The sequence below is a fragment of the Lonchura striata genome, chromosome 1A, assembly GCF_050655825.1.
Source record: "Lonchura striata isolate lonStrDom1 chromosome 1A, ASM5065582v1, whole genome shotgun sequence".
Taxonomy (NCBI): Eukaryota; Metazoa; Chordata; class Aves; order Passeriformes; family Estrildidae; genus Lonchura; species Lonchura striata.
Genome location: NC_140741.1, coordinates 23,967,244 through 23,981,582, shown reverse-complemented (window position 1 = coordinate 23,981,582; position 14,339 = coordinate 23,967,244). Strand labels below are relative to the sequence as shown.

General features: G+C 43.6%; 1 long non-coding RNA gene across 2 annotated transcripts; it reads right to left on the bottom strand.

The window, feature by feature from the left end:
* Nucleotides 1-3,478: 3,478 nt before the first annotated feature.
* On the bottom strand, nucleotides 3,479-14,116 carry LOC146763408 (uncharacterized). 2 transcript variants are annotated; one of them, XR_014952080.1, is made up of 3 exons: nucleotides 8,602-14,116; nucleotides 6,540-7,515; nucleotides 3,479-4,973 (listed from the first exon to the last, which is right to left on the bottom strand). It is a non-coding gene; the product is annotated as an uncharacterized LOC146763408 (long non-coding RNA). The 2 variants fall into 2 exon arrangements; XR_014952078.1 differs by having other exon boundaries at nucleotides 3,479-7,515.
* Nucleotides 14,117-14,339: the final 223 nt, after the last annotated feature.

Below are 14,339 nucleotides of genomic sequence, written 5' to 3'. Positions count from 1 at the left end.
TGCAACCTTAATGGGATTCAGTCACCCAATTCCTCACAGTAGCTGTGAAATCCCACTCTCAGCTCCATATCTTGTTCTTTGCATAATGTTCACACCCCCATGCTGCAGCCTGGCTAGTCAGTCCCCAGGCAGCACCTTGTCTTTGGTTGTCTTTAAGGGCTGCAATTTAGGTTGATGTGCCCAAAGGAAACACAGGAAACACATCAGATTAAAGAAGCAAACCAAGAGAAAATCAGATAACAACACTCATCCTCATTACCCTGAAAGAAACGAGACATAGAGAACAGAAGGAAATGAGATGTAGAGAACAGAAGGAACAGCTACCAACTAAATAGGTCAGGTTGCCAGCATGAGGCTATTCAGACAAAGATAGCAGGAATGGTGATCAGATATTCAAAGCTTTTGAGATGTAGATTTAAATTCCCCTGGTCAATGGCTCCAGATGTTCTCTAGTGTAGCAGGGCAGAATTTTTTCCAGGGTAATCTCACTTTCTCCTCCTGGTTTCACTGAACATAAACTTTTCATGAGTGCCCTTAACATGAAGCACAGCAGTCTTCAAACTAACACCTGTTGCATCTATTTTTATAAGCTGTGAGACTGATCAGTTCTACAGGGGATTCAAGAATAGAACATATTTAGTGACCACAAACGTTTTCTATTACTGTTATGTTTCTTTTCCTTTCAGAACTTGGGACTATATAGCCTATATTTGCCACCTGCTGCTGTTCCTGTTTGGCATAAACATTTTTTTTTTCTCCTTTAACTCGGTGCCAGATTCTACTTGTGCTTGTGCCCTTGTAAATCCAAAATAACTCCCTGGGCACTAATGCTGCAATTCCAGGTTCACTCTAGGGTAAGTGAGAATAGGAGCCATCCTTTGTCAATTCAAGTTTACCCTCGATGCAACTTCATTAAAGGTGAAGGCGCTGCCATGGGGGGATTTTGGCCTCACTGCTCCATGACACTGCGTTTCCTGCAAGCAGCAAACCAAGTGCTGTCCAGCCAGACGTGGTGAGTGCAGCAGGTCCCGTGCCTCTCAAAGCTCTGCAGCTAAGCTGGCTCAGCGGAGGCATGGCAGTCCACAGCAGGTACAGACGGGTCTGTGCTGTTTGCGTGAAGCAAGAAAAACATGTGTGAACGCATCCATGCAAGCCTGTAACTGGAACTGACAGAGACAAAGGGAGTTCCCCGCTCCGCTCTCTCATCAGATATCCTCCATAATAACCCCTGACAGAGAAAGCCTCTTCCTGGGCAGCTGCGGATTTAATTTTGGGCTTTGTCCAGCCCAAGCAGCTCAGATCTCTAAAGGAGTGGATTTTCTATACAATAGGGGTGGGATGCACCGAAGCGTGAGGAAGAGGCGGAACACCAGGTGTCTATGAATGAGCTAAGCAGGAGCCTGAAATGCCTCCGGAGCCCTGCCCTGCCCCTTGTTCTGCCCTTGGACTGTAACACGGAGCAGCACAATGAATCAGTATCGGCCCCGGTGCAGCTGCGAGAGGTCAGGCCCCGCACTTTTGTACCGGCATCTTTAATTCAGGCTCCTCGGGGACTCGTTTTTTAAAGCGAGGAGAGGGCTAATGCTCGAGCTATCAGGGGAAGTTACATCAGTCGGTGAGAGCACAGCCTTTTAGGAAAGGCAGCTTGTACTTTAACCTCTCCCACCATACCCTCGGTGTGATGCGTAGGTAGCCTTTTCTGCCCTGGTCTCTTTTAAGTAGCCCGTATAAAGTCAACAGCGCAAATCTGTTCACCTATTCTGCCACTGATCTTTAGGAATGTAAAAGCTAAAAAGCTTAAGAAAAGGGAATTGCATTTGGTGGCATTTAGTGCAAAGTTAAGTCCAGAGACACAAAGTCTGACAGTAAAAGAGGCAGGGATAGACGAATACTTTTGCTAACTGCACTAAAGGGAGAGTTCAGATTGTCTTCATTCTGGTCTACACTCCTGGGTGCTAAATATTAAGCCCTTTACTTTGGCTCTGATGCTCTACAATGCTGCCTGCTATCTGCACTCTATTATTTTGTACCTAGTTTTATTGACATGGCCCATGTTATTAACTGCAAGCTGTTTCTCCAGAGAAAATCAGGTTATTTAGCCAACCCACAAGGAAGAGAAGGGATGCCTCATGCATATGAAACCCCTCTGTCTCCAGTCTTCAGGCAATTAACAAGCAGCATTAATGAACTTCTGGGGGAGGCAGCCCTTCCTGTCTGGAATGGTGGTGGTTTTGACAGTGGCAGGAGGGAAATGCTGGGGAAGGCAACATGGCAATCATTAGCATCAGGAATGGGATATGCACTGGTGAAAACCATTCACTTTAAGGAGCAGGTACTGGATGTGAGCACTGAACACCTGGTTGCCTTCTGTTTGAGACTATGCAAATCAGAAGTACATGTAAAAAATCAGGGGACAGCACCTGCAGAAAAAAATTATAGTAGGTTAGGAAAGGAAACATGTTATGAAAGTTGTCACCCACCATCTGTGCTGAAAAGCAAAAAAAAAAATTTTCACCACTTGTATAAGTTAGTATTATTCGTAACAAAGTGGAATTACACTGGCATAAAAACAAAGAAAAGTGAGGTCTCATAAAGAACAACAGCCTCTGGATTAAATCCATTACTGGTGTAAACAAATGCATTCCACAGGCCTCAAAGGATCACGCCTGCTTGTACACACGGTGAATTTGGTTAGTTTGCCCCAGAGGCTTTTTTCCATTTTAAGTGTGGTGTGCATGCAGATGGCCAGAGCTACAATGAGGTTCCAGCTCTGTACTAATACTGTCAGCTTGACTTCAGCTTGAACATAGTGCTGTGCTCTGCTGTGATTATATTTTTAAAGTTATACAGGAACAATATTTCAACTCCTTGTGGACTTTGATTTTTAGATAAGCATCAAGATAAACATAAAATAAATTTTATGTTTATCTTGATAACTGATAGTTAGTGTTGATAGGATCCCTACTATAACTGTTAAAGCAATGTTAAATGCATATGTACATACAGATGGGTACATAAATATTATTGTTTTTATATATTCATATATGCATGCTGCTGTATGGTATATCATGGATACACATGCACAAAGAGTTATTAATGATTATAATAATACTTTGGAAATGTGTTTTGCCTCTATCTATCTATCTATCTATCTATCTATCTATCTATCTATCTATCTTCCCTCAGGATCAATCTGCCCTTCTTTTCAGGAGTGCTGAATAGCCACTGCTCCTGAACACTGGCAGCTCTGCATAATCACTTCCTCTGAAAACCACACTGAGCTCTCACAAGCCTGCTTATGATGGGTCCTGGTCTGTTGGTGCTTCTCTTCAAATAAAAATATTCCCATTATTTGTCTGCAGTATTGTACTGGAGGATAAGTCCAATAATCATACCACTTGCAGCTGCTGTTTTTGAAACAGGGCTGTGTAAAGCTTCACCTGAGGTCCCTTTCATCTTTGCCTGTCATGCTAAGAAATGTATTTTTGAAAGCATATCTCTGTCATTAGGAATGCTGAGTCCTTCTGCTGCTTTTCCAAACAGTGGCACCTCAGGCATCTCTGGCTGTACTGCAAGTTTGCAAACAGGCAAACAGAATGGGCACTGGGCACCTGCTTTTTTAATTACAGAAGCATTAGCTGGTACAGAAGAAGGTAGCCTTTTATTCCTCCTAGGGCTCTTTGCACTTGGGAAGCCCCTGTGAAGGGCAGAGATACCTTTGGTCCCTGCCATTCCTGGAGGTAGAAGGGAGCTAATGCTGCTGTGGCACTGCACGAGGTCAGTGATGAACACAAGTATCAGTGTCCTGCTTTTTGGCCAGAAAATGAGTGGGGATTGTTGGCTGAGACCTAATGATAGCTAAAACTGATGAAGACAGCAATTAAAGGAGGACATGATAGCTGAGAGAATGACACCACGTGCCTTGCTAAGGCTGAACACCACAGACACAAAGGTTTTGCTCCTGCATTCAAACCTGCTGAAATCTGTTTTACACAGATGCAGCCTGATGATCTGGTCCCAGGAGCAGTACTTTAGTGTTTCCACAAGTCAGATTTGTGTGTTAAAAAAAAACCAAACAAAACCAATGCTGGTAGCATAGGCTCCTAAGGCAGATGCTTCTTTGCTCCTGAGGACTGTGTTGGGAGCCAGGCTTTACAAGGGACATCCAGCAATCCCTGTGCCTGGAAGTCTCTTTGTAGTGGGGGTGAGCCTGAGCAGCCAAGCTGTTATAGGCCTCTCTCCATCAGAAGACTCAAGGCAAAGGAGCCCTCCTTGAGTAGCAACCCTGAAGGTAGAGCAGCAACAACTTATGACATACAAAAGAGTTTCACTAATGACTTATCACTGACAAAGGGCAATTTTACACCAGCAGTCTTTCATGGCACCAGGAATCAGCCCCCATATTTATTTGTGATCATACACCTTTCATAGTTCTTCAAATATGATTTGTAAAGTCACACAAACTTTTTTTTTTCAGGAGAAGAAAAGTAAATTTTTCTAAAAAAGGCGTTACACCATCTTGCCTAGCACTGATTCTTGATATCAGTGAAAAAAGCTCTCAAAGAAAAACCTGTCTCTCACTCTGTGCCTGTAACATTAATAATACATTAATTAATATACTCCAGTCCTGGTTTTCACAGGTCAAGACATCTGCTCATCCACACAAAAACCAGATAAGCATTAAGTTTTGTCAGTCTTCTCCTGACAATTTTGAGTGCACCACACCTAATTCTGTCTTCACCCACACTCTGGCCAGCTTCAGTGATGCCAATCCCAATTTATATCCAGGTAAACAGACAGAAAATCATATTTACCACTCACAAGACTGTAAAGTAGCTGGAAAGTGTTGCTGTGAGGCACTGCTGAGGCTGGTTTTGAAGACAGATTTTTTCCAGTGATGCTCAACCACTTGGTGGTGCTACAGAAAAGGTCTGCTTCTCTTTTTAAAGCAAAGCAGGTTTCTTTTTCACCAACTGTAATCAGAGATCACATGAGATAAAGCTGTGGCAACAAGCCTTTCTTCTTCCTTTCTCTTTTCTTATTTGAGTATCATCATTGCAATGATCAGGTTGAAATCTTAGAAATCTAGCTATTGTATTTCTCCAAAGAATGTGTGTGTAAAGTTACAACCTCATCCAATTCATTTCCCTCTGTTGGACATTTTATCTACGTATTTCCATTGGAGTTGAAAATTGGAGGAGAGATGGTGTCCTGGGAGAATTCACCCATTTAAAAATGAATGCGTCCCTTACTATGCTCACTTTTCCTGATGATCCAGCTCTTAATTTTTCTTTTTCTCTGTCACTACCACTGGCAAGAATCAAGCAGATTCAAGAGCTCATGCCACAGTGACACAGAGCAGAAGATATGTGTCACTTGGTGTAAAACCAGTGAGAGCTGGGCAGTGACACCCCTTCATCTCCTTGGAATACCCCTGGCATACTTGTAGGTGCCAGCTGAGCACCTACACAGGGGTGAAAGGTGAAACCCTTCTTTTTTTTTATCAAGCCAGGGCAGAAAGGTGATGAAAACCCTGGTGGAACAAAGGTTTTGAGCCTTGTGTCTAGGTTCTAAGGGAGGAAATGTCCGCAACAGCCTGCTGCATCTATCCCAACAAGTGACTGTGGGCTGGGGACTGAGGAATGGGAACAGAAGGACGAGAGACAAGACTTCAGACAGTATCATGATGAGGGGGGATGCATATGGAGGGAGAAGATAAATAATTTCCATCTGTTTTACACCAGCATCTGGTTTATTCTAGACAGCATAACTGGTCTCATCTTCATAAGCTTCAGTGCTGGCAAAGGCTCCTGTGTATGGAGCCCTCACAGAGATTAGCACAAGCTGAGGTAAAGTGAGAAGGATTTGGTCTTGCTAAAGCAATGGTAAGTATGCAGAGGTCATGTTGCTCCTCTTATTAAATTTGAGTACTTTTTTCATCTTAGTAACAGACCTTCAAACATGCTCTTTGAAAATTACTGTCCTGTTCCATTAAAAATAAATCTGTTTCTTTCTTATAATACAATTAGTGTCAGCAAAGCATTCTGCAGATCCAAGAAGATTTATTTCTGCATAATTCTTGGGAGGCAGGAAAGAGTATTCTAGCTCTTTAGAAGAGATAAGGAGACACAAGTTTAAAAGTGTTTTTAGGCCCTGGGCCAGATTTTCTGATTGGCCATAGTTCATGGGGGAGATGAAGCATCTCCTCAAACCTCTGTGGACTTGCTGGGGGGAGTGGCTCTTTCCTACAGTTAATATTGCCCAAAATGTTGGGCACTTTGCATGGACACAGGCAAGCTGGTGGCATCAATGTGTTGCCTTGCTTCTCCCTGGCAGGTTGGGACTGGATCCTAAGATCTGTGTTGTCTCCTTGGGGTTGTTGAACTGTGTCTGACTGTGGTTTCAATGCAGGCTGGAGAAGCCTGGGGGTGGCTGTCATGCGGACCAGCTAGCATCAGCTCCAAAGAAAATGACCTGTCAGCATAGCAAAAACATGCTCTCCCACCCTTAAAGCCCTCCACCCCAGTCCTGACACTCACCCTCCTGTGGGTCCAGCAGTGAGGACAGTGCTGGTGTCAGAGGGGCTGTCACTCTTGGATGTCAATGCACAAGGGCATCCTCTGCTCCCCTATACCCACTATGAGCCTATAGAAATTTGTAATTCCCCTTATGCTGCAGGAGAAGCATAAAGGAAACAGAGAGAGTCACAAAACCTTCCCTCTCATGATTCACTAGACAGCAAAATTAAATTTTCATGCATAATGAGGCTTTGATCAAGTTTGTCACTTAGCCAATTTGCTATGGATTTAAAGAGTCCTCTCTGCTAGCAAAGAGGCATAAAGAATAGGATTTTTAAAAGATCTAATAGAAAATTATATTTGGTTCTTGGGCATCTATACACAAACAGATTCATTTTTCATTTAACTGCTCTTTGTAGTTTGCTGCCTGAGAATTCTGGGTATGTCTTTTTCCTATGAAAGTCATGCTGGATCATTGGTACACATCCTAAAGCCATAATATTCTGTTTATATTTTTCTAATAATTTGCCATAAAATTATTATGTTGCCATTAACATTTTTTTTATTATTTGACCTATTTTTTTTACAAGTCATAGAAAACACTCTTTTCTAAATCCAGGAAGTGGCTGCAGACAAATTAAAAGTAAACAAAGTAAAGCTAAAGGAAGCTGGCAGTCTCTGTGCTGAATCTATCTTCTAATTTAGTACTGTTTTGACTTTGACAAATTAATCATCAGTGAAGGAAAAATACAGCCAGTCTTACAGCTATGAATCCCAGTATTTCAGTGGGAATTTAAAGGGAAGTGAGGATGATGAGATGATTTCTCCATGTCAGGTTGTATCCCTAGCATAGAGCCTGTGGCAAAGGCACGGAGTTGTCCACTGCACCCTGGAATACCTTCAGGAAGGGAAAGCACTGCCTTTTGAGAAGGCACAATTCAGTCCTTACTCCTTTTGTCTGTGGAGGGCAAGGAGGATACCAGCCAGCTTGCAGCACCTGTGGGCAAGGAGGGAATAGAGAACCATGTTGTCATCTATTCCTTACAGATTTGTCTCCTAACAGGAGTCGGGTGGCACACACTGCCCATTTGCCCACTCAATTTGAACTGCACACCCACACTGCCAAGGGAAGTGATGCATGTTTATCAGTCAAATATAACAAATGCTGTTCTGTCTGATGGGGTACATCGTATGTCATAACATGCCAATCTCATGGGGTCCATTTTTGGTAACTGAGCAAGATTTTCTGTCATTATCCCTGATATCTGCCAGTCAGTGACAGTCTTGCAGAAAGTTTTGCTCAGGTGTATACAAAGGTATGAACATCTGGATCTGGTAACTCACTGGTGTCACATGCAACGTGACTTTTAGCAAAACATCTTGCACTTAATCTTCTTTGCTCTAAAAATTGTGTATATCTAAGGAAAAAATATATACTTTTATGTGTGCCTTTTTTATTTCCTATATTATTAGAGCAGTTTTAACTTTATATTTCGAAGAATACTGGTTATGCATCAAACAGCAGCATGAAAAGAGTGATTCAATCTAGACATGGATCCACAGACCTCAACATCAAAACAAAAGTCATGTGCAAAACATACTCTTGGTTTTCTACACAAAAGCCACAACTAAGGCTAATACCTTTCTCCTTGTAGGATCTACCCACTGGCTGTGATATCTCCATTCAATCAGACTGGGCAGGAAATCCCAGAGTCCTGGAGGGATGTATCTGCCCCATCTCATCCATGAGTCATCCAGGATGAAGGGGTCACAATGGCAAAAGTTCATGCTTCCCCATTCTGTTCTCACACAAACATCTCTGAGCGAAGGCCCTGAGGCAGGCGGCTCCCCGGTGCAGCCCCAGCAGGATGACACCCATTCCATCACCACCTCGGCTGCATTTCCCTCCCTTCTCTGTACCCCGGCCACGTCCCGGCCCCAAACCACCCCAAACCAACCTGGGACTGCACAGCCCCACCCTTTTCCACCACAACCCACAAACACCACCCAACACCACCTATGTTTACAGGATGAGGACCTGTGGCTTCTCCACCAAAGCCCAACAGGAAGACACCTCTCTTGCCTGCACCGTTGCACCGTGCGAGTTGGGGCTGTACGAATTGAGCGATGGTGGCTGGGATGACCACTCGTGGTGCTGCCTTGGAGGAGCTGGTGTGTGTGAGCCATGCCCAGAGCAGCTATTCCCGCTGTGGGACCTGGCGGTGGGCAAAACAGCCTGAATGCAGATCTGGCTAACGGGCTGATGGCAGAAAGCGATGCCCTCAGTCAGACGCTCAAAATAAGGGCAAAAAACCAGAAACAGCACAAGGGACGGAACTGAGGGCAACAAAGGAAGTGATGAGAGCAGGGGAGCATGCTGCTGAATGACTCAGTTATGTTTTAAATGTCTTTTTTTTGCAGTTTGCATTGTTGGAATGTGCAATCCACTGACCATTACTGAATGCAATTCTCTGCTCACAGTGTTACAACTTGTATGTGAATTTTAATCCTAAAGGGATTCGTGTGCAGGGAGAGGGAGGGAGCTGGTAATTTGGACTGTATTGCTAATATATTTAATAAATTAATACAAAGTAACACCACAGAGTTTTTCTGAAAGAACATCTAAACTGAATGAGAAAAAAGAAAGCAACAGGAGAAGGAATTGTGTGTGCCCAAAGTTCTTAAAGCTGTGCAACAGAAAGATGCTGAGCTTCAACCACTACATTTCAGTTTTTTCTTCTGTGAAGTTCGGGTTGTTTCTTCTCACTTCTCTGATTTTGAGGGCTCCAGTTTATCAATAACAGTGGGGAGTTTTGAGGAAATGTTGACCAAGAAAAGCATATTTTTTATGGATAAAATCATATGACATAAGCATACAGGCACATGTGAACATATAAACAAATTTTCAGATCTGGAGATGTAAATTGAGCAGGTGATGGCTATCCTCTGTACTATGGATATCCCAATAAAACACATCAAGCAGCAGAAGAAATAGAACAGTATTACAGGTAAAAGCCACAAAAGCAAAAGGTTGAGGCTTGGAAATAGAATTTTAAAAGGTATTTTATGGACTTACAGCTCCTCTCCTATTCAAAGTCTTATAGTCGTATGAAGAACCCCAGTCTTAATTCCAGACTCCTCTCTAAAAAGGCATTACAAGTATTCCTCAGTTTTCTCACTGTTCAGAAAGCTCTATAATGGGTCCGGGGTCCAGATCAGAGGGCTTAATTTCACTTGTCTTTATTCTTCCTACTGCATGGACATCGCAGGAGTCCTAGCACCAATCAAAGAACAAAATGAGACACATGAATTTAGATGGATGTTATAACCTCTGAATGTGGGCCCTGACAGTGACCATTACTTGACTGAAGTATTGTTTTAATAGTGAACTGACATCTCTGTATGCAAACAAGATACACCTCAAAAGACCATTACTTATCAATGCAAAGTTTTTTTATATGGCTCACTACAGAGAAAATCAGCATTACAGTCTTAATCCTGAACTTTTTGATTCCTGCAATTTTCATAAAGCATGCAATTACAAGGATTGGATGTGATCTGCCAGGGTAGATAATATACAGATATCTGCCACAGCAACCAGATGGATGCCAGCTGTCTCTGCCAGCACTGCTTTCTAAAGGATAATCCCTATGCTTTAGTGGAACACATTAACATGCTTTCACTTCATCAGATCAAAAAGCTGTCTCTCAGCAGGTACTTAACACAGAAGAGACAGTTCCATTGAGAGAATGTCCTCCAGTTTTGCCCGCCAGTATGTTCCAATGATTTGAAAGTCGTGTCATCTTTAGATTTGCAGTCTGGACAATGCTGAACACTGAAGCTTGGTCGAGCAAATGCATACACCCACATTGAGCTTGATCATCAAACATGAGCAGTCAAAGGAACTCAGTTGGCTTAACTATGGTTATGTTTTTCTCCATGTACAGATTATAGAGCTCAGCAGAGAGGACCGCAACCTAAGGGAGCAGCATGTTAGTATCCTAGAACACATGTCCATTGCATCCAGGAATCCCTTTAGTACTCATTTCTTCTCTTTCCTCTATCATACACTGTGGAGAACAGTCAAGGAACATATTCAACTGGAAGTCAATCTGTGTAAGGGTGGTAACAACACTGTTAAACAATTCACAAACACTGGAAAATGCTGAAGTGCAAAAGGTCTGAGTACAGATGAGACCATCTCACCAAGTTAAGTTGCAATATGCACAATCCTTGCACAGACAGTACCTGGCCTCAGTTGGTAAATTAAGTATTTTAGCAAGTGTCTTTGAAATCCTGTTTTGTTTTGGTTTTATTTAGCTCAGTACATGGAAAAAATTAACATCATCTCTATGAAACTCATTTCTCATTATAGAAGCTGTCAATTTTTTGAGGAGCCCTAAATATTGACTGAGCTCTATTAAGCAAATGGTATTTTTTATCCTGAGTGTCTCTATGCCAGATAGAAAATAAGTTGTGCTGTTTTGAAAGTTCATGGTAAAATTAATCTTAAAAAATGCACTAAATTTTATAATGATTTTTTACTGCTCGCATGTTGTAATCTTTCAAGATAATTTTCCAACTCACACTACTTCAGGAAGGTAAGCCTGCTGAAATCAATGGCTTTTTGTTATTGTGATAATCTAAATAGTTTAGATTTGGTACAACATATCCTCCAGTATTGTTTTCCAAATTAGAGCCTAGTCCTATTTCCTTTGAAGTTGGCTAGCAGAAGTCTCATGGTTTCAATAGGAGGATAATTTCTTTTTTGTGGATAAGGAAAAGCAGTTATGTAAAATAATACTGACAGAAATGAAGAATTCCCTAGTGGTGTCTATAAACTCAAAGAACTGAAATTCTTACCAAATGTTTATCTCAGAAACAATGAAACACTAAATGTTTCACATGGACTTGCTAAAAATTGAAAGGAAACATCTCTATATGTTGGTGATACATTCAAATATATGTATATATATAAGTATACTTATCAAATATATTTATCATTATTTTCAATTATCATTGCTATTACACATGAGCACAGAAAGTTTCTTTTGTCCAATTTCAATTTACATATCTGATTTGCTCAATGCCCACTGGCTTCACATTTAAGAGCATAGAAATTTAAAAGGAAAAGTGGTATTTCTTATGCTACATAGTACCTGTGCTTATTGCATTACAAAATCATCAGTTTTAATTTTGGAGGTTTTGGTAATTTATTATGCTGTCTGTCTCTCCAATCACAATCCAATATATAGCAATGATTTATGGAATATTTCCTTGAAACTGATGATTTCCATGAAAATGATGATGTATGCTTCCAAGCAGCTAGAAGGGACCACTCTTGGGGATATTAACAATGCTTATGAGTACAACATAATGAAACCTCTTTTCATCATGGGCATTCATGCTTTCCTGCTATTCAGGAGGTATAAAGGACCTGAATACAGGCTATAGTGAGTTTCAGCCTGAAGGGAGCTTCCAGACTGACAGCCTTAGCTGGACACTTCCCTGCCGCCTCTGGGGGACCCCAGCCAGTCCTGAGCTGCTCCTGCAGCACCGTCAGCTGGCACAGGTCAGAGCAGGATCCGGGCTGCTCCTCTCTTTGGTGGGACTAGGGCTTGCACTGGACATGCAAAACCACCAGGCAGTTCCCACTGTCATCTTGACAGACTGCTGCACCCCTGGCACTCAGCAAGACTGATTTAATCAACTTAAGTGAAGTTGTGCAGAGGTGAACACATGCCAGGACAATCTTTCACTTCTCCTGGCAGTCAAGGACACCCTTCATGTTCCCTGTGCTGCCAGCCCCTCTCCTAGGTCCCTCCTGCCTCTTGCTGCCAGTCCTTACTTGCAGCAGGTCTGTCCTGCATTCCTACACATGGATGTCTCTTGAGGCATCCCCTCAAATGTGAGAAGAGCTGTGTAAGTGGGTTTCAAACTGGGGGCATGGAAGTAGCAGATGTCCCTCTGTCCATGTTCACGTAGCCCAGGCACTGCTTTCTTCTGTGCCAGCTGGGGGGAATGCAACATCACTTCAGAGCATTGAAACAACAATAACCTCCAAGCTACAAATGTCATCTTGCTTCTTACAAAGAGAAGGCCACAGAATTTTTGTGCTTTCCACATTTAAGATAAAGGAAGGCTACAGGAGAAAAACGTGCCCTTTTTTTTTTTATTATTATTATTATTATTTTTAATAGTAACAGAGTGAAGAGCTTCCCTTGCCTTTCCTGCTTTGGAACAGCCACTTTCTGGTGCATTCTGTGAAAGAGATGTTAAATTCCATGCTCCCAGACTTTGATCAATATCGGGCTTCCAAAGACCAAGAAGCCAGCATAGGAGATGTTTCTTCTGAATGCTGCAGGATTCTTTCTGTCTTTTTCAACCCTTGTGGCATGGTGCTGGCTCCTGCCAGGAACAGGGTACTGCCCTAGGCAGACTTGCCTTGAGCCATCTCAACACTTTTGCTGATCCTAAAATGAAGGTGTAGTGGTGTAATTACAGAGAAACTTCTGTTTTCACGTTCAAGTCAGAGAAGCTAAGGCTGCAACCTCAGGGCAGAGTGTTCATGGTCTCAGGAAGAAACCTTGCAGAAATCCTGCTTTACACACAGGCCCAGTGAGTTAGAGGAACCAAACAAGAATCCTCACCAAAGTTGGTGCCTGGATATCATCCCATCACCTTGATACTCCAGAGTTAGTTGCCTTTGACAGACCTGAGCCTTTGTAGGAAACAGCCAGTAAAACTGTCTGAGCACATGGATCAGCTTCTGTGCTAACACTCCCTCAGCAAACCAGAGGGATGGGCCTATCGGCTCCCAAAATTCTGTGCCTTGATATTGCTGTAACCACAAAGTGGAACTCAAGATTTAAAAAGGTTTGGGTGTTATCTTTGCAGAGCAGACAACCCCAGCTGTAATCTGCACCTTAAGAACAGCCAGTGGGGAAGAGAGACACTGAACCAGGGCTCTCACTTGAAAGCCTTTGTGCTGGTCCAGAAAACTGGCCAGAGTGGAGAATGCCAGAATAGTTCCATCCCATGCAAATTTCCCATTTCTGCTACAAGCGACCATCTGCCCTCTCTGGTCATGCACTTGGGCATGGCTTCTTTTCTAAAGCGAACATCTGATTCATCTTAACCTTGGCAAAATTTCTCTGTCTGTATTGGTTTAAGTTTTCAAGCTGTCTTTGTGAAAGAAATAACCCTTACTTTAAAATGAAGAAAGCGCAAAACCGATGCATTCTCTGTAAAGCAGACATGGTGTTCCTCAGCTCTTGGCGCAAATTTGCAAGTCAGCCACAGCAGGACCGGGCTCAGGAAGGTTTCTCACCGGCAAAAACCTTGTGGAGCAGACAAACAGCGCCTGCCCATGCCAAGGACAGGCGGCACCTGGGCGTGCCTGAGTTTTTCTGCCAGCTCCACCAACATGGAAACCCTACAGGAAACCCTCGCCCGCTTGGTGAACGGGGAAAATTAGACGTTTTATGGAAAAACTTTCCAGACCTATATTTGGTGCAAGCTCTCTCGAGCCCCTGCCCGCCGTCCCTGCAGGTGCACACGCCAGACCCGCGGGCCGGGCTGAGGCGAGGCGGAGCCGCGCTCCCGGCCCCGCGGGGCCCAGGGGCTCAGCCCGGGGCCGCGGCGGCGCCGGGAGAGGCTCCGCGGAGCCGCGCTCCGCCCGGCGCACAAAGCAGCGCCCCACGCCGCGACCCCCGCAGCCGCCGCCCCGGCCGCGGCTCCCGGGCGGGGCGGGCCGGGCGGAGGGGCCGCCCCGCGCCGCTGCCGCCGCCGGGGAAGGGGCGGGGAGCGGGGGCGCCGCCG